Raw genomic sequence first — 10,870 nt, forward strand, 5'->3', positions numbered from 1 at the left:
CACAACACCGATATATCAACCAATAATTGAGCCCTTAATTTAACAGTAAGAACATGCATCCATCTACCAACATAGTTGAACACCCTATTAGGATATAATTTTGACACCATTTGTATGTTATACCATACAACAAAAAGATAAATGATAGCCGCACAATAATTGTCGTGGTTTTGTAATTTAAGGTATAGCAAGCCTTCTCCCTGATTGTAGAAATTGTTGACTTTAGAAAAGGTTCAACAAGAATTATAGCAATAAAGGAGCTTATCAGAACCTGGGTGTACTTTATCTCAAACTTGGAAGTGGAAGAGAAAGTGGTGGTATGCCAGACGCCATATCAAGATACTAGTGGGGTGATGATGACAATCATAAGAGAAGAGGATACATTGGGCAACATGGTGGAAACTTTGTATTCCGAAGAACAAAGGGGGGGGGGGTTGGGATTGTTGGGGAACGTAGTAATTTCAGAAAAATTTCCTACGCACATGCAAGATCATGGTGATGCATAGCAACGAAGGGGGAGAGTGTTGTTCACGTACCCTGGTAGACCGAAAGCGGAAGCGTTAGTACAACGCGGTTGATGTAGTCGTACGTCTTCACGATCCGACCGATCAAGTACCGAATGTATGGCACCTTCCAGTTCAGCACACGTTCAGCTCGATGACGTCCCACAAACTCCGATCCAGCAGAGCTTTGCTGGAGAGTTCCGTCAGCACGACGGCATGATGACAGTGTTGATGATGCTACTGACGCAGGGCTTCGCCTAAGCACTGCTACAATATTACCGAGGTGGAATATGGTGGAGAGGGGCACCGCACACGGCTAAGAGATAAAGAGGTCAATTGTTGTGTCTAGAGGTGCCCCCCTGCCCCCATATATAAAGGAGGGAGGGAGAGTCCGGCCCTAGAGGAGGGCGCGCTAAGTGTGGGAGTCCTACTAGGACTCCCAAGTCCTAGTAGGATTCCCCTTTCCTTTCCGGAGTATGAGAGAAGGAAAGAGGGGGAGAGGGAGTAGGAAAAGGGGGGCTGCACCCCTTGTCCAATTTGGTCCAGAGGGGGGGCGCGCGCCTCCTTCCTTTTGGCATCTCTCCTCTATTCCCATATGGCCCAATAAGGCCCATATACTCCCCGGCGAATTCCCGTAACTCTCCGATACTCCGAAAAATATCCGAATCACTCGGAACCTTTTCGAAGTCCGAATATAGTCGTCCAATATATTGATCTTTACGTCTCGACCATTTCAAGACTCCTCGTCATGTCCCCAATCTCATCCGGGACTCTGAACTACCTTCGGTACATCAAAACACATAAACTCATAATACCGATCGTCACCGAACTTTAAGCGTGCGGATCCTACGAGTTCGAGAACTATGTAGACATGACCGAGACACATCTCTGGTCAATAACCGATAGCGGAACCTGGATGCTCATATTGGCTCCCACATATTTTATGAAGATCTTTATCGGTCAAACCGCATAACAACATACGTTGTTCCTTTTGTCATCGGTATGTTACTTGCCCGAGATTCGATCGTCGGTATCTGAATACCTAGTTCAATCTCGTTACCGGCAATTCTCTTTACTCATTATGTAATGCATCATCCCGCAACTAACTCATTAGTCACATTGCTTGCAAGGCTTATAGTGATGTGCATTACCGAGAGGGCCCAGAGATACCTCTCCGACAATCGGAGTGACAAATCCTAATCTCAAAATACGCCACTCAACAAGTACCTTCAGAGACACCTGTAGAGCACCTTTATAATCACCCACTTATGTTGTGACGTTTGGTAGCACACAAAGTGTTCCTCCGGTATTCGGGAGTTGCATAATCTCATAGTCATAGGAACATGTATAAGTCATGAAGAAAGCAATAGCAACATAGTAAACGATCAAGTGCTAAGCTAACGGAATGGGTCAAGTAAATCACATCATTATCTAATGATGTGATCCCATTAATCAAATGACAACTCATGTCTATGGCTAGGAAACTTAACCATCTTTGATTCAACGAGCTAGTCAAGTAAAGGCATACTAGTGACACTTTGTTTATCTATGTATTCACACATGTACTAAGTTTCCGGTTAATACAATTCGAGCATGAATAATAAACATTTATCATGATATTGAGGAAAATAAATAATAACTTTATTATTGCCTCTAGGGCATATTTCCTTCAGTCTCCCACTTGCACTAGAGTCATAATCCAGATCACATCATCATATGATTTAACACCAATATTCATATTTGTATATGATTAACACCCATAGTTCATAGACTAAGGCATAGCCTAGTGGTGGGAAGGGGTTGATGCCTTCCCACCCACCCAGGTTAAAGGCACGATACTTGCAATTTGGGTTTGTTGCACCAATTATACTGTAGGGGGTTCCCTTACAATCTTTCTGTCAAAAAAACACCCATAGTTCATGTCTTCATGTGATCAACACCCAAAAGGTTTACTAGAGTCAATAATCTAGTTCACATCGCTATGTGATTAACACCCAAAGAGTACTAAGGTATGATCATGTTTTGCTCGCGAGAGAAGTTTAGTCAACAGGTCTGTCACATTCAGAGTCGTGTGTATTTTGCAAATATTCTATTTCTACAATACTCTACACAAAGCTACTCTAGCTAATTTCTCCCACTTTCAATATGTATCTAGAATGAGACTTAGAGTCATCTGGATCAGTGTAAAAGCTTGCATCATTGTAACTCTTTACGACGGGCTCTTTTATCACCTCCATAATCGAGAAATATTTCCTTAGTCCTCACTAAGGATTTTCTTGACTGCCATCCAGTGATCTACTTTTAGATCAAAATTGTACTCCCTTGTCAAACTAAGGTATACAATAGGTCTGGTATACAGCATAGCATACTTTATAGAACCTATGACTGAGGCATAAGGAATGACTTTTCATTATCTTTCTATTTTCTGCCATGGTCGGGTTTTGAGTCTTACTCAACTTCACACCTTGCAACACAGACAAGAACTCCTTCTTTGACTGTTCCATTTTGAATTACTTCAAAATCTTATCAAGGTATGTACTCATTGAAAAAATCTTATCAAGTGTCTTGATCTATCTTATACATCTTGATGCCCAATATGTAAGCAGCTTCACCGAGATCTTTCATTGAAAAACTCTTATTCAAGTATCCCTTTATGCTATCCAGAAATTCTATACCATTTCCAATCAACAATATGTCATCTACATATAGTTTTAGAAAATGCTATAGAGCTCCCACTCACTTTCTTGTAAATACAGGCTTCTCCAAAAGTCTGTATAAAACCATATGCTTTGATTAACTCATCAAAGCGTATATTCCAACTCTGAGATTCTTGCACCAGTCCATAGATGGATCGCTGGAGCTTGCACATTTTGTTAGCACCTTTAGGATTGACAAAACCTTTTGGTTGCATCATATACAACTCTTCTTTAATAAATCCATTAAGGAATGCAGTTTTGACATCCATTTGCCAGATTTCATAAAATGTGGCAATTGCTAACATGATTCGGACAGACTTAAGCATCGATACGAGTGAGAGTATTTCATCGTATTCAACACCTTGAACTTGTCGAAAAACTTTTGCGACAAGTCGAGCTTTGTAGATAGTAACACTACTATCAGCGTTTGTTTTCCTCTTGAAGATCCATTTATACAATATGGCTTGTCGATCATCGGGCAATTCCAACAAAGTCCTTACTTTGTTCTCATACATGGATCCCATCTCAGATTTCATGGTCTCAGCATTTCGTGAATCTGGGCTCATCATCCGCTCCTTCATAGTCATAGGTTCATCATGTTCTAGTAACATGACTTTCCAGGATAGTATTACCATACCACTCTAGGTGCGGACTATACTTTTGGAATACCTACGAGGTTCTGTAGTAACTTAATCTGCGACAATTTATGCAGACTGCAATGTCTTATTGGTAGGTTATACTTCGGTGTCTTTCGCCCATTGTCATAGGAGGCAAACTGTGTCTCTCATGAGCTAGCTAGGCTGGCGGTCTCAACATCACCCTCGTTGTGGGTTGAGGAACCACCGGCCTCAATTGTAAGGTGGATGGTGGATGATGTAATGTACAATGGTAGTACTTGTCTCCTTGGATGGCTACTCTGGGTAGACGAACCTCTAACTCGCTTATCGCATGACTGTCGTTTCCCTCTATGAATGCCCCAAATCAGGTCGGTTTTGAAAAACATTCCCTTTGGTTATAGACCGAAACAATGCTCAAGTGCTTCTATAAGTCGTTTTTTACTTGAAAGGTGTTTTTTATAGGATTCAAGAGGGTCTATGCAAATTCGATGTTTTTCTTTTCTATTTCTACGTTTCGACAATCATACTTGAATTCAATGACACAATCTTTTTGTGGTAACCAAACTTTTTTGCTCATGAGGCAATTATTAATTGAAACTCGAAGGGAATGAGATTGAATCTTCCCTGCAAAAATAAATAAAAATAAAAACCTCTTACATGTCACGCGGTCTACTCGTAATTCCGCTGAGGAGGACAACTTAATTAGCGATGGCCTGCACATCAGCTTCAACGTCAACGACAACAGCCATAGATTTTGCTTGAGCTTGAGCAGCCAAGGCGAGCCATCCCCGCAGGCCCTTCCGCACGATCTTGCAGTCGTCATAGGCACGGTCGCGGAAGGTCTCCACGTCGGCCATCATGCTCGCGATGCTGGACATGAGCAGCTCCTTCTTCCACTCCTCCAGCGGCGCCAAGTCCGAGTACTTATCCCCGAACTCGTACATCTTCTGAAATTCGATGCCGGCGATGTTGTGGGTGTGCTTCCTTGCCACGCCAACAGCCTCCCTGGCGCGTAGGTGCTCCTCCACGGACCGCAGCATCTCCTCTTCCGCCGACAGCGCGCGGCGGCTGGACAACACCTGCGCGATCCACCGCGCCGCCACCTCGAAGAACCACGGGATCAGGACCTTCCTCGCCATGCCCACGAAGGACAGAGATGGTGCGAGGGACGGTGCCAGGGACAGCGGGAACACGTGCTCGAACAGCAGGCCGACGACGTAGCCGTCACTGTCGATGGTGACCGCGACGGCAGTGTCCAGGAGCGGGAACGAGTAGGTGTACCCCGTGCAGTAGATGACCGTGTCGGCCACGACGGAGGAGCCGTCCACGAACTCCACGCGCCCGTCGGCGTGAAGACGGCAGATGCGGGAGTGCAGGCGCAGCACGTCGCCGTGGTTGGCCAGCATCCTCGACATGGCCGGCGTGGCGGCCGTGGCCTCGGAGCTGGCCGTGAGGTGCACCTCCCTGGCGACGCGTCAGAGGTCCAGCACGATGTCCTTGCCACTTTCACCGCACCCGACCACCACCGCCGCCTCACCGAGGAATGGCTCCGGCGTCCGGAACAAGTGGCTATGCAGCTGCCGGCGCGTCCACTCCGCCATGCCTTCGATGTCGCTCGGGAGCATCGGCTGCGAGTAGTGGCCGGTGGCCACCACCACAGCGTCGAACACCTCCTCCTCCCGCGCAAAATCATCATCCTCAGTGGTGCCGAGGCGCTGCACGGACCTCCACTGACGGATCATAATCGTCGATGTCGGCGTGGGGGCGACGCGCAGGACCATGGTGTTGAGCCTGACGACGTCCATGAGCCCGAACGCGTCGCAGAAGTCCCGGAGGTAGCAGTGCATCTCGCCGTGGACCGGCAAGCTGCGCGGGTCACGGCCCTCCAGTCCCCGGGGAAGAACTGGAAGTCGGAGAAGCCCATGGCCTCGCGCGGGCTGATGAGGCGGAGGCAGGCATAGATGCTGCTGGGCACGCGCACCGGCATCCTAGCGCCGAGCGGGTCCTCGACGTCGGTCCGGGGGCCATACAGCCACTGTCCGCCGATGTCGCCGCTCTGCTCCATGACCGTGACGGCGTGGCCCTCCTGCCGCAGCTCGCGCGCCACCGCCAGGCCGGCCACGCCGCCCCCCACCACGCACACGCTCTTGGACTGCAACGCTGACTCGCCGCCCCCAGCATCCATGCCGATCGGTTGGTCGACGGTGACCACGCTTTGCTTTCCTTGGTGGGTCGATAATAATATCGATTGCTAACATACCACGATCAATGACTGTCATCCATGTACTTGATACTTCTTATGAAATGCTACATTTCAGTATTCCTTAATCTGACATAGCTGTCGATCAACTAACACAGAGAAAGATGACGAAGACGTGGATGATAGTATGGAGAGCACGGACAGCAAGAGCCGCTACGTCCCTCAGGAGGCTGCGGAATGGGGAAATCCCGTACCGCAGCGGCTCCGACAGGCTCTACGGCAACATAGCCTGCCCCTTCTGCTGCGCGAGAATCAAGAACGACTACGACAACCTGATCATGCATGGCACGATATCGGCCGTGGTAATGGGAGGAACCACAAGCCCCACGTCCGGGCTGAACATGCCACTTTTGGTGCCTTCCTCACGAAGTACGCGAAGGGGCATCTGCCATTCTACCTCCCGAGGCCTCCTCGTCCGGCCAAGATGTCGAGGATCTGATGCGCTACTTGGTTGTTACTACTGGCCCACCCTAGTTAAGACTGTTTTTATGTTATGGTTGTCGTGTGATACTTCTGCCCCACCGTACTGCTTGAATTTATGCGCCGGTTTATCTTTTGGGTTGCGACCGTTTAACATGCTATGTTTAAGTGTTTGGTAGTACATTGCTCATTTCTTGTAATGGACAACTTCCAATGCTACGTGCTTAGGTACATGCTAACAATATTAAATATGGTTTTCTGAAGCAGCAGTGCCAATTTGTATATGATAGGCGCCTAATTAAGCGTCTACCCTGTACTAATAAGCGTTGTTGCTTCATTAAACTATTGTTTATCTTGTAAGCACCTACCCTGTACTAATAAGTGCATTGCGGTCAACCTTGCCTAATACCTCCACTATGGTGATATATGGTACATATATGTTATGACTCTAACTGAAGATCCTAATGCTATATCTTGCACTGAATTTGGTATGTTTAGAAATAATGACATTCAAGTTATTTCTATGGACATTTAAACCATTATAAATGATCTTGTATTAATAGCTGCCAAATGTAGAGCACAGAAATGTTTGCCAGGAGTACATACTGCCATTTGAAGTAAAACAAATGAGCATGCATTAGTAATTGCCAGAAATGTAGCATGCACATGATTGCCAAAAGTACCTATTGCCATTTTTTGACATGCACTTAGGTTGTATAATATATTGCCAAAAGTACATCATGCAAATGATTGGCAGAATGACCTATTGGCAGTTCAACCAAAAGAACCGAGCATGTATCCCTAATTGCCAAAATTATATAATGTTCGTGATTGCCAAAAGTATGTATTGCGACAGGAGAGATTGCTATATTGAGGTATGTTATCATACCCTACTTTTTACGGTCTTAGCTAGTGTTAGCAAGCCATCTTTCATCACTCGTCGATGCACGTTTGATAAAGTTCAATGACCAAATCGTAAATGACAAATGTATCATAAGTAGTGCTAACGACTGTGCTACCGAGTACGTACCTAAACTACCATTTGGTTAACTTAAATGAGCTCGATATAGCTTATGACGGCTTGCATGATCGTCTTGATATCAAAGAAGGCACTTGTTTAGCAATGGTATTGCTATCAAATTTCACTCTAAGCTCTTCCATAGTTTTTGTTTTTTTAGCTTGAACTTTATCAACAAGCTTCCTCGGGCGTCCACGTGCTCTCCGCTTTTTTGGGGAGCTCGGGGTGTCGGGATCCTTTGGGGAGCTCGACGTGTCTGATATCTTGCACTGAACAGTACCGATAATTTCTTGGACATCGTCTTGTGAATTGATAGGTTCCGATGCAACGTGGGCTTCATACTGCCTGCACAGCAGACATCAGTGCATTCTGTAGCATCATGACACATGTGAATACAATAAAATATCCGTGCTTTTTCGCTAACCGTTATGGCGTACTTGTATGTTTTCATGCGAAGACTGTTGCAATCTGAACGCAGCAAGCTTGAAACTATTTTCCAGCTAAATATATCTATCTGTGACTACATTTGATAAGCGACACATATGTCAGAACAGCGTTCAGTCATAAGATATTCTACAAGAAAATATAGTGTTTGGCTCACCTGCTCCACTTTGTCGGTAAATACTTCACCGTTCCATGTCAACATGTACTTCAATGTAAAAAACACACATGAATGCCTGCAGTATTTAGTTTAGGTTTTAGTAAACTTGGACGTGTCGGCAAGGAATAATTTAGGAGGTCGTACGTACCTGTCATTCTGTTGCGGTATGTCATCGTAGAGTACTACTTCCCAGTCAGTAAATTTGATGGGATTATCTGGTGTTACCAAGCCATCCTTCACCGCTCCGTCCATGCAGGCATGAATCGCCTCCACCTACATAATACGAGTATTATGAAGGGTTACGGTGATTTGGGAGTTCATGTGCCATGCGATAGTAAAGAGGCAGCAAGATAAAGCTTACAAGAGCAGTTTCCTTCGACTCGTCAAACTGATTTTTCAAGGAGTTTAGGATTTGAATCTCTTCTTTTTGTCAAAATTGAAAACCATTGCCATCCAGTGGTTATCATTCACATTCAACGAGATGTGGACCTGCCGTAAAGTCAAAGAGGACTCATTCCACAGAATAATGTATATAAGGTAACAATTATGGTTCGGGGGACCCCTGAAATATTTCATCTACACTATCTATTACGATATATGAAAGTGAGGAAAACGGGTACCTTCCGGCGTCCTACAAATTTATTTGCAATACGCTCAAGGAACGAGCTTCCACGGCCCTTTGGAATAACCCCTTTTGTTTGTAAAAGCTTTCTGGTTTCATTGGGGGATATGACTGAGGTAGTATCAGTCTCAACTCCGCTGATGTGAGCATATGCCATAATATCCTGCCAAATTTGTATCATATAATGATGTGCCAACAGTTCAAATAGTTGATGTACAATGGAGTACAAGGGGCTTACATCACCAAAGATGTATTTTTTATCGTAAATTGGCTTCAGTTGTTCCGCTCTTAGGGGAATGTCTCCGATTTGAACGACTTCAACAGGGCCGTGTGTTCCCCGGACGAAAATGGCTGCCTCTTTGTCCTCAGCGGTGAGCACGTAATCATTATCAAACAGAGGCTTAAATGGTGTGATTCGAGGATCGTCCTTGTTAGGCAGGACGTGTCTGGCACTTGGTGTTGGAGTCGAAGTACGTGGCATGGATGCGTCGAACTTAGGAGTCGCGATGAAGGGATCACTGCACACATTGACTTGTTCCTACAACAACAAAAATGGTCAATTATAATTAGTTTGGTAATACTACTTATGTGGTGGGCCATAATTATTACCTCGATGCCTTCTTTCTGTGACTTGGATTCTCAGCTGACTTTAGTTTGGTTTTTAATTCCTACGACAATTATAACAATAATGAATATGGAGGAACATATTCATAACAATAAAAAATGCACAACATGACATACCTTCAGTTCCCTCCTTAAGTCCTTAATTTTGTCCTCGAGCAGCGAGAGCCTAGGATTATTGCCAGATTTACTCTTAATGTCGATTAACTCTTCGCTCAGGGTGAGGAATTTCGCGTCAAATCTATGCTGAAATTCCATTAACTGTCTACCTATCTTCTTTTCTTGCTCAGCACAACGTGCATTCAGGGCTGCAACTATCATTCCCACCTGTGCAAACAAAATAACACCCCGTTCAGAACAAAGCAAAATGAATGAGTTTCGATGCGACCTTTTAATGATCATGGAAAATGAAAATTGTCTTTGTTGGGATTACTTGGTGGCTACTCATATTTTGACCTTGTGATTGTGCTCGAGATGAATCACCTTCATCCTCACGTACAAATTTTTTGCTTCCTGGATCCTTTCTATTGTTGGCCTGTGGTTGTCGAGCACAAATTTCCATCACAACCTTTGAATCAGGTACAATGAATCAGTAGTAGCAAATAAATAACCAGATATATACATGGGTCAAATCTAGAAACACACCAGTCCTTTATGAAGACCTCCTGAGGTGTAAGCTTCTGCTCTTATTACGCATGTGCATTCGTCGTCCCATCGTGCGACCAATGGTGGGGGTATAGGAGTATACATCAATTTGCCGGAACGCAGGTGCTCCCAGTACCAAATCTTCACAATAAATTACGGGAAAACCTTATACACAGAATCTTAGCAGAAGCGTGGTTTAAAAACAGACGCTACTACTAATTAGCAGTAGCGAGCTTCAGTAAAGAGCGCTACTAATATTTAAGTAGAAGTAGCGCTCTAGGTGAAACGAGCGCTACTACTATAATTGCCACGGTGTTGCCTCCAGGCTAGATATAGTAGTAGCGCCCTTCCATGGGACGCGCTACTGCTAATGTACTTAGTAGCAGCGTTTTTCATCAAAACTCGCTACTGCTAAGTATCACCGCAACTAATTAATGATAACCAACGTATATTTTTGATGTTTCTACATTGCTTAGACTTAGAGCGTTTTTTCAGGACAAAGCGTTACTGATATTGGGATAAACAAAAGAAATAACTGCTTCCATTAGCAGTAGTGTTTTTCACTAAAAAGTGCTATAGATAAGTTAGCTATAGCGCGTTTTCCTTATGAGCGCTACTGCTAGTTCGACTTAACCACCCCCGGCTCAAAATTTCGCTAAGTCCACCATTCACCCCCCGGCCTGTTCCCCTACTCCTCTCGCCGCCGGCCGAGCCCGAGCCTTCCCTCACCGCCGCCGCCCGAGCCCGCCCTCAACCTCACCGCCGTCGCCCGCCGCCGCTCTTGACCACACCCTCGCCGCCTCCTCGCCCACCACCGCTCTTGACCACACCCTCACCGCCGCCGCCCGCCGCCGCTCTGGACCTACT

The 10,870-nt window shown here is 45.4% G+C and overlaps 1 pseudogene; it reads right to left on the reverse strand.

Annotated features, from left to right (window-relative positions):
* Window positions 1-4,514: 4,514 nt before the first annotated feature.
* Window positions 4,515-6,001, reverse strand: LOC125507685 (annotated as a pseudogene).
* Window positions 6,002-10,870: the final 4,869 nt, after the last annotated feature.

This window comes from Triticum urartu, chromosome 5 (assembly GCF_003073215.2).
Source record: "Triticum urartu cultivar G1812 chromosome 5, Tu2.1, whole genome shotgun sequence".
In the NCBI taxonomy this organism is placed as follows: Eukaryota; Viridiplantae; Streptophyta; class Magnoliopsida; order Poales; family Poaceae; genus Triticum; species Triticum urartu.